The sequence below is a fragment of the Vicia villosa genome, linkage group LG7 (assembly GCF_029867415.1).
Source record: "Vicia villosa cultivar HV-30 ecotype Madison, WI linkage group LG7, Vvil1.0, whole genome shotgun sequence".
Lineage (NCBI taxonomy): Eukaryota > Viridiplantae > Streptophyta > Magnoliopsida > Fabales > Fabaceae > Vicia > Vicia villosa.
In genome coordinates, this window is record NC_081186.1 from 48,469,566 (window position 1) to 48,491,948 (window position 22,383).

Sequence of the window (22,383 nt, forward strand, 5' to 3'; positions counted from 1 at the left end):
GTGTGAAATTTGCTTTTTGTTCTTCATGGAAATCTGGTTTAAAATACAAATGTAGTGGTTGTTTTACCTTTTCTTAAAACTAACTTCTGTTTTAATGGAAACCTGATTTTACCACCACTGATTAGATACTATAAACTTGGTTAATGTGGTTGATCTTTTAAACTTTTACAACCAACATGTTTCCTCTATTAATAGTTTGTTCATATGTTGTTCCCTTTTCCATATTCCCTTTCCTCTCTGAAACTCTGCTTTTTCGTCTATTATACAGGGTTGTGACATCCATGTCAACGTTCCACATCCTTTTAAGTAGGCTTATGATTCACTTTTAACCGTTGGCAACACTTATACAATCTCAAACTTCCAAGTCTCTCTTAATGATATGCTTTTCAAGCCTTCAGATCACAAATTTATGTTGACATTTACTGGTGGTACATCTGTTACCGACAAGAATAAACATCAAATTCCTGCAAAGCCACTTAAATTCACTTCTTTCACTGATATTATGTCTGGGAATTGGAAAAAGGATGTTCTAATAGGTATGAAAATATTAACTGAGCCTTATTTTATGTGCACAACATTTTTCTCTATTCTATTATGTTTTGTTTCTTTTTTCTCAGATGTCATTGGAATGGTCACAGAAATTGGCTACACCCAACTACAACAGGGGGGCAAGAAACAACAGATCAATTTATTGTTGAAGGATTTGTCGTATGTCTTTAATTATGCAACTCTTTTTTTACAGTTTTTGTTGTTATTTGTCATACTAAGATTCTTCTGTTATTGAATTTTCTTTAGGGACAACGTTTTGAATTTCACTTTGTGGGAAGGATATGCAGTGCAGTTCCATGAATTCAGTAAAAATAGAAAGGACACAACTCCCCTCATTATTGTTTTGCAATATGCAAAAGTCAAGGAAGAAGGTATCTGATTAATATAGATGCATAACATATTGAACTTATTGTTTATTTAAAGGTTTGCCATACAATAATAATAATAACTGTCATCTGCCTTCTCGTTTTTAGGAAAGTATCCATTATGTGTTTCTAACACCTTCAACGTTACAAAGTTGATTCTCAATGATGACTTTCCTCAGATTAAAGAATTTATTGAAAGGTATCTGTTTTTCCACCAATTATCCTCTATGATTGACTTCAATTCTACTGTGTTGTTCATTTGTTTTTATTTTATTTATAGCCTACCAAAAATCAGTGAGGCTGAATCTTCAAGTCAGGCTTTGAGCCTGCAGTCCCAGGCTCTGTCTCAATACTCAACTTCTTCTCAACACACTCTTTATGATAAACTAATGTATAAAGCAACAGTACTTCCTTTGGTTGAAATTGTAAAACTCAAGGAGGTATTAACTTCTTTTCATCTCAATATTATTCCTTTTACAAATAATATTTCTCTACCCTAATGAAAGAAGGCTATTGTTTCATTGTCAGTTAGCTTAATGTGTTACCGTTGCGACAATAACCAAACTCAAGGCTGCTCAAGGTGGATGGTATTACCAAGCATGTCATCAGTGTCCTAGGGTTGCTAAAGGGAATGAACCACCCTATGAATGTGGTCTTCGCCACAAAACAGAAACAGCCATTTATAGGTAACATATCAACCTATTCCATGACATTTTTATGTGCACAACACAATTGCATCCTCACCACCTCAATGTATTACAGATATAAAATTTTAATTGAAGTTTTTAATGCTGGAACAAAAGCATCATTTGTAATATGGGACCGTGAAGCTTTTTAACTTTTGAAGGTCACTGCTGCTCAGATGCGCACTAATTTACTTGAGGTCTCATCCTGCTACTTTATCTTGAGCTTTAACATCATGGTCTTCGATTATCTGTGAACCCATTGACTCACACCTTTCATTCTTATAAAAGGCTGGTATTACCGACCCTCTTGAGTTTCCAGTAGCGCTTGATGCTTTAGTTGGAATGACCATGGTTTTCAAGGTCAAATGGCAACCTGATTGGGAAAATGCGTCTGTTATGTCTATATTTGAAGATGACATTGTAAAAAAGGATATACCGCGTTCATTTGGACAGGAATTGGTACGTGTTTTTTTCTGGACTACATTATTATACATATAGTCATATATATACATTTTAAATTCAGGCATTAACGTTTCTACCTTTTTTATTAGCCTAATTCCCAGAACATGCTAACTCCTAATCTAACACAGGTATGTTCAACCACTTATTTTTATTATTCCCATTTCTCTTTATGGTTTATCCTTCTTTCCTTTAATAAATCACTGTTTTTCTTTTATATTGGCTAAGAACAATGAGAGTGTTGTTGAGGCTTCGCATTTGGATGATTGGGACATCTTTCCGGTAATACCCATTTCCAATTTCGTATTGTCTACCTAATACCAGTGACTTCCACACCTGCTATATCGCTGATATCTTTGTATTATACCAATGACTTCTACTCCTGCTATATGTTAATGGTTCAGTTGTTCTTCTTATCAGGAAACCGATATTACGTCTGATGCATTGCCGGACCCTGTTACACCAACTTCAGCTGCCAAACGGATTGCTCCACATGAATCACATGACATTACTCCTTTATCTCAGACGTCTGAAGTACAACGGTCTTCCACAAAGATGAAAAAGCATATCAAACTGGAGAATTAGCATGCTTTCCATTAATATCAAGTGAAAACTATCTTTTGTAATCTGCCTAAGTCAACAGTTATTAGAATTTTACTCTCCACCTAAAACATCACTACTTTTCAAGGGCAGCAATGGTTGTATAATATTATAATTAATGCTTATTTTGGTTTAAGTAATTCCTCTTCTTTATAACTAATTCATCATGCTCTTTATATTTTCCAGCTTATTTAATCAAGAAATTATAATTATTTTCCCAATCCATATTACCATCTATGTTTCTTATTAGATCAAAACATTTTTACAAATTCTATGACTTTAAATGGCTGATGTATAAAATAAGCTATATTGCCAACGAGCCTACTCAGTTTGCCAACGACCCAAATTTTAGTAAAGCACAAGATCAGCTTTCAGTTAATTTGGTGATTCAAAACTTTGGTGACTTTATTAACTTTTCTGATTAACAAATAATCATATATATTATATTAATATTTAATGATACTTTGATATACAAACTTTTCAAAGGGTCCCTACAGTAACGTCAATGATGCCTGATCCCTAAAGCATAAAATGATCCATTTACTTCTCTCACTCTTCAAGTCAATTGATGGAAATCTACAGGCTGGTTTTTTCGGACCCCACTCCTGAAATTGTCCTTTTCAGCAAAATCTATTTTCTCTTTACCAATGCACATCAGGGGATCTGCTTAATGTAATCTTTCTATTCCCAATGCAGCAAACTTGAGTATCTAGCAACACACAAAAAGTATAACATGGCCCCACTTTATTCGAATTTTCCAAAGTTTAAAGTATCATACTTTTTGTTTAACAAATATGCTTTTTAAATCAAAACTTTTCACATACATTTTCACTTCCCGCCTCTGTACCCCACTAAACAATTTACTATGCTTTCAAAAGTTTAAATTTCATATTCTATTTTTGCAAACAACCGCCAACACTGTTACCTTCTTCATGTTGTTCATTCCAACATCACCACCACTATGTATGCATACACAATTTCACACCAGAAAAACACAAACAGCTTCTGCATTTTTTCCCTTCAGAATGACACAAAATATTTGAGTAACTTGCATTGTCACCATTGCCTCCTTTCCATATATTAACATGGATTTAACCGTGTATCATTACAAGGAACCATTGTCATCATCTTTTTTTTCCATCTTCTAAGAACCTCTTTTCCACATTTTTCCATCAACCACTAAGAATCTTGGCATAAATGGAACCTCCACATTTTTCCAAGGAACAAAGCCCGACTTTCCTGGCTAGAAAGAGAAGAAGACTCAGCTTGATCACAAAGAAAAACAACTCCACCAATGTTAATTCCTCCCAATCCCCTCATCAGCATCTCACACCCATTCCAAATTCCGTGACATTTGAAAATACTGTCAATACACCTCCTACATCAACCCAACACCAATGTCCTATTTCAACTAACCATCGAATGACCAACATCCTTCCTATTCACCTTGCCAATAAGGAAAATGTTTACCCTTATTTCAGAAAAAACCCAACAACTACTCCCATTCCAACTACGCCTTCCATGGAATATACACCTTTTCCCACAACTACATCAAAATCGTCTCACCCAGCTTCTTCAAGTCGTCCTCTGAAAAGAAATAACACTCTTAAGACACCCTGCTTTACTCTTCCACTTAGACAAAATCTTATTAACAGCTTCAATCAAACCATTCTTCCTCATAAACCAATTGTTAATGCACCTTTCAACCTTCAGACAACATCCCAAACTATTTTGTCCCAGAGCCCACATTATGCTTTTTATACAAATTTGGGTTCTATTGATTACTCAAATGATGATACCTGCAGCCAAACTGATTCGGACAACGCTATGGAGCCCAATTCGGATTCAGATGAAGATCAAACTGAAGTTCCTATACCGAATTCCCATGATGAAGGTCAAATTTTTTTAACACCCACATATCTTTATATTCTTCATGTTACTTTTTTTTACAATTTTTCCTTTTCCCCAAATATAGTATACTCTGATATTGGAGATCCTGTATGGGAGTGCACACACTGTGGTGCCTATATGTGGTATCAGGAGCGTAAAGGGAACTCAAGACATACAACTATACCAAAGTTCAGTTTATGTTGTAAGGGAGGAAAAATTGTTGCACCATTATTGGTAACACCACCACCACTTCTTAACACTCTTCTGTTCGATCCCAATTTGAAAGATGCAAATAATTTCCAAAACAACATACGAACCTACAATGCAATGTTTTCGTTTACATCCCCTGGAATGAAGTTTGACACTTCCATCAACGAAGGCGGAGGTCCTCCAACATTACGACTGCACGGACAAACATGCCACAGAATCGGAAGTTTGCTTCCTGAACAAGGACAAATACCAAAATATGCTCAACTATATATTTTTGATACGGACAATGAAGTTAACAACATAATCAAATGTTTCAAGTTTTGTTTTCACCTAACTCATTATTTTTCTTTACATTGCAAACTTTTTTTATAGATTAACATGGCATATTTTTCATGACAGGGACAGCAAAAATGTGGACAGGTCTATTGTAACTAAGTTAAAGTTGATGTTAGATGAATATAATCCCCATGCCAAAGCTTTTAGAATGGCAAGGGATATGATGAAACAAACAGGTTTTCAAGATCTTAAACTGAAACTTATTTCGGAAAGATCTTCCGACGGTCGTGTCTATAACCATCCAACTGTGTCGGAAGTTGCTGCTCTTATCGTTGGTGACGTGGACACCGCATCTAAGAGAGACATCGTTGTTCAACATCGTGATGGTCATCTACAACGGATAGATGAGTTTCATTCAGCTTATCTATCCTATCAATATCCGATGATATTTCCATACGAAGAAGATGGATACAGAGATAATATACTACATAAGTTTAAACATGAAAAGCAGGTTACCAAGCAAAATCGTCAAACTATCAAAGATTGGCTATGTTTCCGATTGCAAGAACGAAAAAATGAGGCGAGGACACTTCTGCACTCAAGGAGACTATTTCAACAGTTTTTAGTGGATGGATATACAATGATGGAATCAGAACGACTTAACTGGTTGAGAAAAAATCAATCCAAGCTAAGAGTTGGGAAATATACAAGGATTAATGAACAATGTGAAAGCAGTCAGCAGCAAGCGCATTCTAAAACTGGCAGAAGAGTTGTCTTACCATCCTCATTTGTAGGTAGCAAGAGATATATGGATCAATTGTATTTTGATGGAATGGCTATTTCCAGTGCAATTGGTTTCCCTGATTTATTTATAACATTTACCTGCAATCCTAAATGGCCTGAGATTACACGTCACCTATCCAAAAGGAATTTAAACCCAGCTGATCGTCCGGACATAGTTTCAAAGGTCTTCAAAATGAAGTTTGACGAACTTATGGTTGACATAACAAAGCGACATGTTCTTGGAAAAGTGCTGGCATGTAAGATTTGCAGTTATTGTATTTGTTTAAAATCCATTTCATAACTATTATTTATGGACTCATGTTAAATTATTACCTTTGTTTGCAGACATCTACACTATAGAATTCCAAAAAAGAGGATTGCCACATGCTCATATTCTCATTTTTTTACATCCACAAAGCAAGTACCCAACCCCACCTGATATTGACAACATAATTTCAGCGGAGATACCGGATCCCCAACTGCATCCTAGGCTGTATCAGTTAGTTAAGACACAGATGATGCATGGTCCATGTGGTCTTGCTCGACCGAAATGTCCCTGCATGAAAAATGGCAGATGTTCAAAGTTTTTCCCTAAAAAGTTCAGTGAAACTACCATTGTTGATCATGATGGTTACCCGGTTTACAAGAGAAGTTCACAAACTTTTACCGTTACTAAAAACGGTATTACCTTGGACAACAGATCTGTGGTTCCCTATAATACCAGGTTACTTCTTAAATATGATGCTCACATCAACATGGAGTGGTGTAACCAAAGCACCTCAATCAAATACCTCTTCAAATACATTCACAAGGGTTACGACCGAATCACTGCATCTGTTTCGCGATCAAGAACATCATGCAATAATGCTGAGAAGGTAATTGATGAGATTAAAGAATACCTTGATTGTAGATACGTATCACCAGCTGAGGCATGTTGGCGGCTATTTTCTTACAAGATTCATGGAAGGAAACCGGCTGTTGAACGTATGTTCTATTATCTTATCGGTGAGAAGCCATTGTACTACACTGATTTTGAAAGGATGGAAAATGTTTTGGAAAAAGCAAGTATAACTGAATCTATGTTTACTTCGTGGTTACTCGCAAATGATCGGTATGAGGAAGCACAACAATTGACATATGGGCAGTTTGTTTCTAAGTTTGTATATGTCAAGAAAACGCGCTCATGGAAACCAAGGAAAAAAGGTTTTACAATTGGAAGGCTCATTTGGGTTCCACCAACAACCGGGGAACTCTATTATCTAAGGATGATGCTAACAGTGGTGAAAGGACCAAAAACTTATGAAGATATTCGTAAGGTCGGAGACAGACAATACGACTCATTTAGGGACGCATGCTTCGCAATGGGTTTCCTGGAAGATGATAGAGAATATATAGGTGCTATTAAAGAGGCCAGCCACTGGGGATCCGGACATTTCTTGCGCAAATTATTTGTTGTTATGCTACTTTCTGGGACTGTCAATAGACCAGCAAATGTATGGAAGAAAACATGGATTCTGCTTTCAGATGGTATCTTGCACTCCCAAAGGACTTTGGCAAATAACAAAGGTAGATCAAAATTTATATTTTCATGCTATTTTCAATACAATTTGAATGCAGAAAGTTAATCAATTATTATCGTATACAACTTTGGTGCTAACTGAGGAACAAACAAAGATGTTGACGTTAATTGAAATCGAAATCTTGCTGCAAGCAAATCGCAGGAGTCTTAAAGATTTCAAGCCTATACCATATCCAGATGATTATGTGCTGCAACAACTGGGAAACCGATTGATCTATGAAGAAAGAAATTATGACATCGATCTTATGAGGTCACAATACCATAATCTTTTCACTGCTCTGACAGGTATCTTACTTTATCAGTCAATAATAATTTTATAGTGAAATAACGATACACCAATTGCTTCCTAATTCAATTTCATATTCTTCAATATGAACAAAGGGCAATATTTGACAAGATAATGTTGGCTGTTAACAATCAAAAAAAGGGGTATTTTTCTTACATGGATACGGAGGCACTGGAAAAACTTACATGTGGAAGACACTCGCAACTGCTCTGCGGTGTAAACATCGAATTGTTTTAACAGTAGCTTCGAGTGGAATAGCATCATTATTATTACCTGGAGGCAGAACTGCTCATTCTAAATTCAAATTGCCTGTTCCCACATTGGAAAACTCTACCTGCAATATTGAATATAATGATGAATACGGACAGTTACTTCGAGAAACTGATTTGATCATTTGGGATGAGGCCCCTATGGCAAGCAAATACTGTTTTGAAGCACTTGACAAAACATTAAAGGATGTTATGAGTACTGATAGCAACTCTAAGGTTATTTTTGGTGGAAAGGTAGTAGTATTTGGTGGAGATTTTAGACAAATCTTGCCTGTTATTCCTAGGGGTAGTAGATCCGATATTGTTCACGCTACTATAAATGCGTCTTATATATGGCACTCATGTCAGGTTTTGACTTTAACCAAAAATATGCGTTTGAAGGGTGGTCGGACTGATGAGGAAACAAAAGAAATTGATCAGTTTTCAAAATGGCTATTGAAATTGGGTGAAGGGCGACTCTGTGAGCCTAACGATGGTCATGCTGAAATTGACATTCCACGTGATATGTTAATAGAACAGTTTGATGATCCTATTGTTGCAATTGTTGACAGTACCTACCCTGCTTTTTTGGATAACTTTAGATCTTTCGATTACTTGAAAAGTCGGGCTATATTAGCATCAACAATTGAAGTTGTTGAACAAATTAATAATCATGTTCTAAACATGATGCCAGGTATTATTTTACCCCTTAAATACTTCATTTTTACTTTTCAAGTGACTGTAATAATATATATATGTTCTAATTTATCTATAGGGGAATCCAAAGAATATTACAGTTCTAATTCTGTTGATCGTTCAGAAATTCATGATAACAGGATTATGGGAGTTCTGACACCTGAGTTTTTGAGTTCCCTACGAACATCGGGATTGCCCAGTCATATCATAACATTAAAGGTTGGAACCCCGATAATGCTTATGAGAAATATTGATCAATCAGAGGGTTTGTGTAATGGGACTAGTTTGATAGTGACGAAAATGGCAAACCATGTTTTGGAAGCAGAAATTATGGGTGGTAAAGGCCATGGAAAAGTTACTTATATACCAAGGATGGATTTGTCTCCATCGCAGTCACCTTGGCCTTTCAAATTGAATAGAAGACAATTCCCAATCATTGTTTCCTATGCAATGACCATAAACAAATCGCAAGGTCAATCTCTAGATTGGGTGGGACTTTATATACCAAAAGATCTTTTTAGTCATGGCCAACTTTATGTGGCCATTTCCAGGGTAACAACCAAAAAAGGGATCAAAATTTTGGTACATGATGATGATAAGAAACCAAAGTATACAACAACAAATGTTGTATACAAAGAAGTCTTTGCAAACATTTAATTGGTAAATACATCTATTAGCTCTCTGATGTTCTCTGCATTATTTAATTCAATATAATTGGTTGCTTCATATCTAAAATTTATAATTCTTCTTCTGCATTCTGTTTCAGGCTTTGAATGTTGCAGAATATTGATCTATCATCTTACCTGTAATTCAACTTCAAATTCAGTACTGCAATGTTGAATTAAAACCATTTACTCAATGTTGTAATTAAATTCTAACTGCTGTTATGAGAGTTTTAGAAGTATCTTTAATTTCATATATGTTTTCATCTTTGATATATCTTTTCATCTTTAATATAAGTTTTCATAACAAAATTTTTGGAGTTAATTACACAGATTAGCTATGGCTATTATGCCAATTAAACAGTTTGTCAATACAAAGATTACTATATAACACTGATGACATAGCTTTCAATAAGATTAATAACAACCTTTTTTTAATATACGTTGCTGCTTCAATACAAATTACCAGACTTTTACATAATTTCCCTTGCGATCCAAACAACTTAATATAACACTAACAATAACTACCATTGTTCCAAAATATAACAGTGATCACTATTACAAAAACACTGCATAAACATTTTTAACCGCCACAAAATATGTCTTCATCCTAAATATCTTACACCCTAATCAGCACACTTCTAACTTCTTGATATCTTCAGCCTGGATTTAGCGATTCAACAAGGTCACAACCAATCTTGTAGCTGGAGGATCGCGCAGCTTAAAAGACAACCTATCACCCCTTTTCAGTTGTTTGTCCTGGGCAAACTCATACCAACCATGTCCTATATACTTTTCAACACAGTATTTTCTCTCAACAACATGGATCTCACACTCATAGCTCTCTCCTGTTTTTGCATCGACCAGCTTAATGGGCCTTTCAATCAATTTGCACCTACGTACAACCATCTGAGGAAGTTGCTGCACATAAAATAATTATTAAAACACAGGTAGATATAATAAATTAATACTTCCACATTTCTTTTACTTACAAAAACATTCTTTCTAACACTCCTTCCTGATTTAATTTTCTTCTTCCATACAAAATACCTTGCCCTCCTACAAATTTCTTCTTCAATTGAATCATCATCTGAACTGAAATTCCACTTTAACACATCAGACACATTCTCAACCATTAATTTTAAAAAATCCAAAAAATATCAGCTTCGAAATCTTATAAACACAACATAACACAGTACCTTTCACTATCTGAAGAAACGTGGATCTGAGATGCCCCATCCTTCACTGACAATTTGCCTTTGTTAACATCAGTTGCATGCAGCTTCCCCTTCTCAACATCTTGCACCCGCTCATCACATGTTTCACCCAAACCAGTGTTTTTTCCCTTAACATCACCAAGCCGTTCATCTTTCCCAGCTTCTTCTGAATCACGATCAATCTGTTGCATGTTACCACCATCATCTTTCCCAACATTCATGCCAGCTTCCTCCGTTACCGTTGTTCCCTTGGCCTCCATAGCTAGGCGACGTTCTTCCATGTCCTCGCGAATTGCCTTCTCTATCTTCATACGTCTCCATGATGTTTCCGCTTGCAAAGAGGCCAAAGATCTGAAAAACGTTTAACAAACCATTTTATATATTTCTTAGTCAGGTAAAATATTACAAAATAATTTATGAAATAATTTATGAAAAGGAAAAACTAATACTTTCCTTTCGACTGTAAACGCAAAGGAATTGAATGGACCCTTGCTTGCCATTTCTGCAAACTACACAGTAGAAAGTGACTTGATGTTGTCTAAAGAGTGTGCCGAATCTGTGGAAAATCTAAACGCAACTACACCTACTTTATAGACACAGAAATCCAACTTTTTCGCTCAACTTTTAGTACATTTTTTTGTTGGGCCTATGGGCCATGCATTCGACATTACACTTTTATGTTGCTTGGTTTATAACTTTATTATTTAAGAGAAACAAGTGTGTTTTATTTTAAGAATGACAAAAACACCCTTTATCTAAAAATTTACCAATTTTTGATATCCTTATGTATATTATTCAACATATATATTATTATCATTCATATCCAAAATTATCATCATATTATCAAAAATACACACATATATATATATATATATATATATATATATATATATATATATATATATATATTCCCCATTCTCCTATTAAGTTGACATTTAACTTTAAATTATTAAAATCTTAAACATAACCAAATTATAATAACATCAGTACATATCACTGAATGTAAACTATGATAATCCATTTGATTTTCACACATTAATGCAAAATATACCAGTATTATATTGCAATTATAAAGTAGCTACGAAAACATTAACTATTATAATCCAAAGAGAATCTGCAAGTAAGAAACATAAAAGTCTGAAACATTACATGAAACAACATACAACTAAACCAAAAAAACCCAGCAACATCATTGAAGACAAACTACTGTTCTTCCAAAACTTTACACTCCCTCATCCATTATAGCCATCCACACCTAAACAATACATGTTCACTTAAACCTGCAATACACAAGAATCATAATTTCAATTAATTTCCAGAAACATACAGAATAACAAACAACATATATAAGTTGTAAATTTAATGTGTAAAAGGTATTACTAACAATTGTTTCTAGCTTCTTCACCAACTGTGTCCATATCATCCATTCCCTGTCATCCAAACAACAAACATAAACTTAATGCATGAATCTGATTTAAAGTCATATAACCTAATGTCATGTATTTCCGAAAATCTTTGAATAGGATTCTTATACCTTTCAGTTTCAAAGACAAACTTCCCAATATACACTGAGTTGGATATTTCTACCATTCTGGGGTTTATCTGCAGTCCGACACTTCCCAGAACATCTGCTATAAAATTGACGTCTTCAAGTAAAGCAAACCTCATACCAGCCCTCAGTTCCTGATGCTTCCCTGACCACCTGATTCCAAGCATCTCATTCTGCCACACCCATGATATGTTCTTAATCTTACTTTCCCTTTCCCAAGCGCATGCAATACCGTCCACTGCATACAAAGCCCACTCAGTGCACAACTTGGTAATACGTTGTTTCTTCATCTTCAACCTCATTCGCAGCAGCTTCGACCTTGGCTTCATCCTCCGTTTCATCACGAATCGCTGAAGACGGTCTTGAACCACAAGAAATTTCATAGATCTACATAACAATCATTAACGAAACTAAAATTTCAGATAACACAAACGAATAAACAAAGAATGGATTACAGAAAAAAATTATCAACAACCTGCAAGCTTTCGCAACTTGGGAGAAGCTACCCATTTTTCTTCCAACGTACGGATTCTGTTTCTTGCTTTGGTACTTTAAGCGTGGCGAAGTAGTGTGTCATCACTCCTATATATACTCAAAGGCCCATTACCTGTTAGACCTCCTTTTGGTAGGTAAACGTGCACAAATTTTTGTAAACTGTTGAAATGCCTTTTTCTGTACATGCAGAACTAAATATGATCAACTCTTTCAAAGAGTATTAATTAATTTCACACCATAATATATAACTCTATTTGTTAATTGGGTGGGAAAATAATATATTGATTTATATTTATTACAAATTAAGTTTATTGATTAATGCGTGGTAATACAAATTTTTAATTATTTTATTTGATAGATTATTAAACATGTTAGTTTATTTAACATGACTTTGTATTTATAGCAAAAACAATTCAAGATTACAAATTAAATTTATATTGATTTTATAATCACCATTGAAGAAATCGTTTCTATTAATTAATATATATATTTAGCTTATATATTTCTATAGAACAACAATTTATTTTAATTTTAGCTTTATCATTATTAAACTAAAATATAGTTAATCAATCAAATTTTGTTTAGTTTATTATATAAAAACAGAAAATTTAAAATTAATTATTATATTTTAAATTAAATAATTTTTTGTGTTTTATAATGCATTGAGTTAGTATTAATATATTCATGTCAATATAATAGCATAGATGTAAATTAATATAATTATTTAATTTGTTTTATATTATTCTTCTTTCTACTATTTGCTTTTACATTGTTTCTATTTAAAATATTTTAATTAATATTTTAGAGGAATAAATAATGTTAAGTAGACAGTACAAAATTAGCAGATAAACTTTGTACAATAATTAAGTTTTTTTCAATTTGGCACACAATTGTTTTCCATTTAAAACACTTGTTAAAGGAAATCAAAATATATTGAATATAAATAGTTAAGACTTTGCAACTAATCAAGCATTGCTGCAAATTTTGAGTGCATTCATATATAACAATTGCATTCACTTATGACTCCAGTTGCCTAATGAGAATTGCATAGAGTCTATCCTTTGTAAATACCCCTTTTGGATATTCAACTAACATATACAAAGGAAATTCTTTTAACTGTATACTTATACCAAAAATATAATATCCACCTTATGCCAATATATATATCCTGAAGATATCACAAACACCCATTTAATTATCGTTCCACTGATACATCAATAAAACAGATATCACAAACACCGATTTATATAATTTAACTACTATAATTACCAGTTCCAAAGTGCAACTACTATCAAGTTAGCTTGTCCATACATATTTTACAACAAAATATAATTAAACTTAATTAAACATCAACAAAAGTCACTGAATTCTAAACCACAACACAAATTACAAGCATCACATTCTTCATTCATTACCACGGACAACGCAAACCAATATTTCTTCGACAGGGGGATACCTAATGGTGAAATGCAGAATATCACCTTTCTTGAAAATCCTGCTTTTCCCAAATTCATACCACCCCCTGCAGAGAAACATTTCCTTCATCCCATCTCTCTTCTTAAGGACACTTTGGTAGCCCTTGCATTGGTCCGTGTCGTATAGTCCGATGGCAGTCTTGCCTTCCAGTTCACATCCAGTAATGACATCAGCAGGAATTTGCTACACATTCAATATAGATTCATCGAGTTAGCACAACGCATTACTTTCACCCACTTAGATTAAATCCATACAAAAGGACAGTCTTACTAAATAACTTACAAGAACTTGTGTTCCCAAAGCTCTTGGGTTTGAAACCACCTTGGTCCAGTTTTTTTTCTTTTTCAATTACAACAACCTCATTAGCTTCCCTGTTAAACAAATTAACATTTCAAACTATCATACTAGACCAGATTTTATGTTGGACAATTTTTTATTATTTGGCTTATAAATATGTAACATAAATTAATATATTTACCCTTCTTCTTCTTTATCCTGTACCATAACCGATTTTCCCTTCCAATCTGAACTCCTTTCCTTTCCATCCCTCTCCTCCCTGCATCCAGAAAATCAACAATAACACTTTGTAAATAGCATTTCAACTATAATGACTAAATCATTGTCATTATTTATTATGTAATTATTATGTTCTTTATCTTACATGAATCAACACTTTATCTAACTACCAAATACCAAGTCTATGTTTTACCTTCCTTTAACACCTGAACTTTGTCCTTTCTGAATCTTTCGTAGGTTCTTGCAATTATCACTTTCTTTGCCAAGCATCTCATCCCTGCATCCCGAGAAACAAGGTTAGAACATGTCTCAATGTTAATATAATAGTTACAACATCAGTAACAGAAGTTAAATCGACTGCTATTTCATGTGACAACTTCTTATCAACTCAGAGTATCTATTTAGCATTTACGATTATTTATTTCATTACATATAAAAAAATGATCTGAAACTGATGTAGCACATTATACAGTCAAAATGGTAAGTCAGCCAGAATCCCTATCCACTGCTTTTGTTTCTTTCCTTTGTCTGAAACAGTTTATTTTCTTCAGGAAGGTTAACTCACCTAATTAATAAAGCCGTTGTGGACCGTCCTTTCGGGCCATACCCCTCCGTGGGTGGGATACGTGAACTGACTCTTTTTTGTCGATCGGACGCTTTCGCGTCACTTTTGAAAAAGTTTACAGAGTCGCCACCGACCTTTTATTTTATCCAATGAAGGAAAGGTTTATAAAAGAAACAGAAAAAAGACCTTTGAGAGATTCTGGGTAAGGGGGTAGGTTATACAAAGGGAAGGTGTTAGCACCCTTTGTATCCATGGTTATCCATGGGCTCTTTAGTTTGCTTAGCTCATTTGCTTTACTTTTCAATTGATTCGGAATGCTTTACCTGTGTTTTTGAAATACCTTTGCAAATAGAATTTGTAATGATCCTTGTGCGGATATATACAAATGCTTGTTTATCTTTCGAAAGATGTTTTGAAAAGATCGTTAATTTTGTAATGATCCGTGTTTGGATGTATACAAAATATTGTCTTTTGGAAAATTCGTTTTAAAAAAACAACAGTGTATGAGAATTTTGTTTGTTTTGATTTTGAGCAAGCAAACTAGGAGGTCTACCCTGAGTTAGGAGGTCTTTATCCTTGTTCCCTTTAAAAATCTATCCATTCGTCGGATATAAACAAAAGGTTCGATTTTGTACTCGAAACAGTAGAAATGTAACTTTGATTTTGAAAAGAGTGAAAAGGGGTTACCCTAGGAGGTGCAAATGTGATTGTGATTGAATTCAGATATTTATCTTTGAAGTTAGTGATCTGACGGTTCAGTTTTATCTTTGACATACACGCAGTTTATATGGGTGCTGGAAATTAAAATGCGGAAAAGTAAAGTGCAGAAAGTAAATCTACGCTATTACATCGATTGTGCGGGAAATGTAAACTAGCCTATTTACATGAATTTGACATCCTATACATTTATCTAGGAACTTTAAATTGCAAGAAATAAAAGGCATGTTTTTTTTGGATTTTTTGTGATTTATTTTAAATATAATTAATGCGTTATTAATTAATTTAAAATAAAGAAAAAATATGGAAATATGATTAAACCTAGCAAATAAGTTTAGAATATGTACAAAACATTTGTCAATTAATTTTAAAGCAAAACTAATTTTTTTTGGAATTTTTGAAATTGTTTTTGGATTTTTTAAGTTAATTAAAACATAATTATTTAAATAATTACACAAATAATTAAAACTTAAAGAGAAAATTATCCTAAATATGTACAAAATTAGTTTATGATATATAAACAATATTTAATATAAAGAACAATTTTTTTTATGATTTTTTGACTAATTAAAATAATTAATAAGCAAATATATAAATACATACTAATTAATTATGTAAAATATTAAAATTTTGAAGAAAAGTAAAATATTTTTATTTCAGAAAATAATATGTTATTTTAGAAGTTTAAAATATTTTTTGTGGAATTTTTTGAATTTTTAAGCTATTTTAAATTAATTTTGCAAAGAAAATAAAATAAAATAGAAAATAAAATAAAAATAAAAAGGGATACTGATCTGGTGTAGTGATTGAGTGAGAGTCCATGGTGTGGCTGTGTGTTATGGTGCGTTGGATGGTAAGATTGATGAGATCAAGAGTCCAGATTTGTAGGTGCATGATATGATGGTAGGGAACATGTACTGAATTCAAGGAGAATTCAAACTTTCTGACTGGGGCCCACATGTGCACACGTGGATGGGAGACTGGTTGACCTTCCAATGATGAAGAGCCACGTGAGCGGAGGGAAAAGTCAGCCTTGACTGACGAACCACGCTTGGACGCGTGGTCGTCTTCAACCTCCGTCTCATTCATTTTTTCAAACAGATAGCGGGGGTTTTAAACCCCCTCTATTTTTACGATAAATCATGCAGTTTTTTATAGCTTCTGAACCTGCAAAAAATACACGTTAGCAACACATGAAAGCAACCCAGATCCACTAAACATGAGGCCCTGAGTTCATTGGTGGTATTAGTTTCTTTGTTTGATGCTTGTAGCTATAGATTCGAAGGTATTAAAGTTTAAGCATGCATGAACATCCATTAATGGTGTTGAGTGATTCTCACGTGGGAACTATTATGTCAAGGCCCAGATCACCCATATATGTCCCCATAAACATGTTAGGATGGTTAGTTTGTATGGAAATTAATTGCAAATATGAAAACGAAAGTTAATGCATATATACATGAAGAACACTTGTATGCACTATACGACTCTCATGGGCCTATATTTAGAGTTCAATCTTACTCTATGATGTTTGATAAGATGATTAGAAAGCTTGGTATGTATTAATATTGATTGGAGAATTGAATTTGAAATTTTACAAAGTTATGGAAATTTGAGAGAATTTTTGATATTTCTTGGCTATACTCTTGCTATATTTCGTGTGTCCTTCTATTGTGGATGTATGATGCTTCTTTTATAGCCCAAAGGCTGCTTGGAAGTGAAGCAAGAAGCCTTGTTGCCTTTGTTGAAAGTTTGGTTTTTAAAATATTAAAAACCTTGAATTTTTGACCAATCCTTGACTCCATTCAATGCTCTTGCCTTGGGCATCAATTTTCTGCAGAAAAATGAAGACTTTGGAGGTGTGTCATACTTGGAGATCAAGCCATCAATTATCCATGCAATTTCCTTTAATTTTAATCTTAAAATAAGATAAAATTATGTCAAAAATGGATAATATAGATGTGGGCTTTGTCTTGGTCGTGGGAGGCCCATAGTAACATGGCAAAGATGTTTGGACCACAAAAACTTGGCATCTTTTGGAAAAAAAACATTTTTGAGCAATGTTGATTTCATGCATTTTCCCAAAATTTAGCCAACTTCAACAAGGTGTAAATCCTTCAATTTTTGTCATATGAAGGAGATCTTGCACTTTTTGGAAACCTTAAAGAGTCCTCTAACCAATGTCTTTGGTCTCATATCAAAATGATTTTTGGTTCTCCTTGTGTGTCCATTTGAAAAAAGTGTCTTTTTGTTGACTTTGAAAATGACCTGTAATGTCTTTGGCCATATTTTTCAAATGGTGAATGCAATGACCATGGGATCAATTGCATTTGAAAGATAATTGAATTTCCTTCAAAATGAGCTTTGGTTGACATTTTTTGGATGAAGGATGAGAGAGTTATGATCAGTCAAAGTTGAGTTGACTTTTCAGGCAAAAACCCTAATTTTGAATCTTAGGGTTTTGTTGATTTTTGATCTTTCCTTGATGAATTGTGATCATCCAATGATCAAATGTTGAATCCTTTGACAAAATATGGACTTTGACAAAAAATTTCATTTTTGACTGTCAGTTGACTTTTTTGGTCAAACGGGTCGTCTGTTGACTGTTTGAGCTGCTGACGGTGCGTCTTAGTGAATTGAAGTTTGAAAATTTGTATGATGGTACTTTGAGATGTATGGATGTATATGAAATCCATTTGAGCTCTCAAAACTTGTTGCTCCTGTTAAAACAAGAAAAACCCTGATTAGAGACTGTCTGTATAGGAGGCAGTTAAGCGTACCTGATTTTTGTGCAGTGTTGAGTTTCTGCTAATCATGTGATATTCAGAAGACTTCTAACACAAAAATCTTGGAAATTTGAATTGTGAATGATTGATTTGATTGATTGTACAAATCACTGTGAATTGTACTGTCTGCAGTTTGTCTGTCAACCGACTGTTCGTGTACTGAAGCAGCAGTTAAAGTGAAAAATCAACCGTCAAAGTTAATTTTCTTTTCTTTTTTGTTGTTATTTTTGTCTTTGTTTTGTGTGAAGCATGAAAATTTATTTACATGACTTGTTAGAAACAGAAACATAATAAATAACTGATATTTACGGTATGCGGGCAAAATTACCGATAATAACCTGAAAATTGTTTACTGCACAGAAATAGAAATATTTGACTGGCAGAAAACACACAAGTTAAGATTTGATTTTTGAAAAAGAGATTTGAAAAGATTTTGAAAATAATGGAATATAGTACAAAAGTTAGTGGGAAACCAAAAACAATTGTTACCAGTATAGTGTGAGTTTCCTGCTTCTGCGCCTGCAAAAAGAGTTAACTCTGCATGATTGTGTTAGTACTATTTATCTGTAAATAAATAAATAGTATTTGTGATGTAATGAACAGTATTTGGCGTTTGCGTAAGAATAAATTCCTCTGTAAGCCAAGCTACTGTATAAGAAAAGTTTCTGAAATTTAAGTACTTCATATGCTAGGATATTTGAAATAAAAATCCATGATTATATGAAACTCTTAATTTTCAGATTGGAGTTTTCTTGAAAAAAGATGTGGGCAAATTTTGGGGTATAACAGTTGCCCCTATTCAATCTTCTTAAACCTGAAGAGATTGTCTGAAATCTGAAGGTAGAAGATGATTGAATAATTAGATGCCCTGAAAATTTGCACTTACCTTGATCAGAAGAGATGTTGGAAGCTGCATTTGAATGTTGTCTGCGAAATGTTGTTGGCAGATTGAAACATTACCTGAGATGGGCTTTTCAGATGCCATCTGGAAAATGTGTTGAGGGTTTGTTCATCAGAATGAATCCATTGATTATATCTTGATGAAGGACTTGAAAGTTGATCATTGTGGAACCGTCTGAGGTATCACTTTAGATCTGCAAGATTAGATCGTTCTGGAACCGTCAGAGGTATCGCCTTAGATCTGCAATGTTAGATCGTTCTGGAACCGTTTGAGGTATCGCCTTAGATCTGTAATGCTAGATCGTTCTGGAACCGTTTGAGGTATCGCCTTAGATCTGCAATGTTAGATCGTTCTGGAACCGTCTGAGGTATCGCCTTAGATCTGCAATGTTAGATCGTTCTGGAACCGTCTGAGGTATCGCCTTAGATCTGTAATGCTAGATCGTTTTGGAACCGTCTGAGGTATCGCCTTAGATCTGCAATGTTAGATCGTTCTGGAACCGTCTGAGGTATCGCTGTGGATCTGCAATGTTAGATCGTTCTGGAACCGTCTGAGGTATCGCTTTGATCTGTGATGCTAGATCGTTCTGGAACCGTCTGAGGTATCGCTTTAGATCTGCAACGTTAGATCGTTCTGGAACCGTCTAAGGTATCGCTTTAGATCTGTGATGCTTGTTTTTGAGTTGGTAAGTGATCAGAATGAATCTTCGGCTTGATTATATCTGAGAGAATCGTTCATGGAATTCAGGTGAACACGGCATGTGATTGAGAACATCTTTGTTGAAGATATCTGCCTACCTGAAAAATCAAGTTAGTGATATGCAATGTTTATGATGCATGTAAATGTGAGATATTCCCGGAGAAATATGCATATTATGTTGTGCATGAATATGCGCATGATGCATGATGTATGATGTATGAATATGTGAATGTATGAATGTATGAATGTATGAATGTATGAATGTGAATGTGAATGTGATGCGTGTCAAGCTTCTAGTTGGAAAAATAAATTCCCACTAGTCAGCTGGACTGTGATCGTTGATGATCTTTTGTCTTGCTTGAGTACCCTCGTCTGGGGAAATTCTTTGAGAACCCGGGTATCCCGTTGAAGGATCTTTGACTACTGCTTGGGGAACCAAAGGTAACTGGAAGTTCTGATGCCCTTTCAAATGGGAATGAGGAAGATGCATAATCCTCCGATGCACTATCTGACCAAGTCCGGGTGCGGGGATCACACCTTCTGAAGATAGTAATCTGGAACAAACCTGCTGGGGAATAAGACTTCTTTTGAAGAGAAAATCTTTTTGAGGAATTTGCTGAGAAATGCGTTTCTCTTGGTGATTTCCTTCTGATGGAATGATGTCCAGATGATCGGGACATTTCCTGAATGCCATTCCTGTTTTTCCTGGTAAACATCAATCATATTCAAATGCATATGCTCATTCAAAATTATCATTGGGATGCTTACGTATTTAAACAGAAGAAATGAAAATAGTGATTTTTGAAAGAGCTGCATTGAAAAGAGCCATGATAGGCGGGTTAGCACAGGGAGACAACAATCCTAGAAGTAGGAAATTGTCAGAAAGTTTTGAAAAGTATTTATGAAAAGAAATAGCTATGTGAGAACGATCCAGTCAAGTTTCAATTCTGCTATTGCCAATCTGTCTTCGAGCATCTCATCCCTCACTTGTTGGAAGAAAGTGATTGGACTGATCGGTGTCTTTGAGGTGTTGAACCTTGTCGGTGAGTAGGCAGCTGAGCGGGACATAGTTGTATGCTTCATTCCCTAACTTTTGCCTAGGCCGCCCTTTCAGGTTTTCAGCCTACCGGGATTGTATTTGTTTTGTCTCTAATTTTTGCCTGGATCGCCCTTTCGGGTTTTCAATCCACCGAGACGCTCATTTTTGCCTAAGTTGCCCTTTCAGGTTTTCAACTTAGCGAGCTGTTTTTTTTCTTTTTAAGAGAAGTATTTTTTGACTATGTCAGCATTCACAGGGTGTGGGAAATCCTCGCCATCCATGGTGGTAAGCAACATGGCACCGCCGGAGAATATTTTCTTGATTATGAATGGTCCCTCGTAGGTGGGGGTCCATTTGCCTCTGGGATCACCTTGTGGTAAGATGATGCGTTTGATAACCAAGCCACCAGTTTGGTATGCTTGACTTTTGACTTTCTTGTTGAATGCTTTGATCATGCGCTTTTGGTATAGCTGGCCATGACAGATAGCTGCAAGTCTTTTCTCATCGATCAAGTGTATTTGGTCGAATCGAGTTTGAATCCAATCGTCTTCGTCTAGATCGGCTTCTTTCATGATCCTTAAGGAAGGAATCTGGATTTCGATTGGGAGAACTGCTTCCATACCGTAGACTAACGAGAATGGAGTTGCCCCTGTTGAAGTACGCGCAGATGTGCGATAACCATGAAGAGCAAAAGGTAACATCTCATGCCAGTCTTTGTAGGTTACTGTCATCTTTTGTATGATTTTCTTGATGTTTTTGTTGGCGGCTTCGACAGCGCCGTTCATCTTTGGTCGATATGGAGAAGAATTATGATGTTTGATCTGGAACTGCGTGCAGAGTTCAGTAATCATTCTGTTGTTTAGATTTGTGCCATTGTCAGTGATAATCCGTTCAGGGATGCCATACCGACAAATGAGATTGCATTTGATGAACCGGGCTACCACATTCTTGGTAACAGAAGCAAATGAAGCTGCTTCTACCCACTTTGTGAAGTAGTCAATAGCAACCAGGATAAAGCGATGTCCGTTGGAGGCAGTAGGTTTGATTTCTCCAATCATATCAATACCCCACATTGCAAAAGGCCAAGGAGCCGTCAGGACGCTTAATGGAACTGGAGGTACATGTACTTTGTCA

General features: G+C 34.8%; 1 pseudogene; it reads left to right on the forward strand.

Moving 5' to 3' along the window:
- The first annotated feature begins 3,856 nt into the window (after positions 1 to 3,856).
- LOC131618992 (uncharacterized) lies at positions 3,857 to 9,284 on the forward strand (annotated as a pseudogene).
- The last annotated feature ends 13,099 nt before the right edge of the window (positions 9,285 to 22,383 follow it).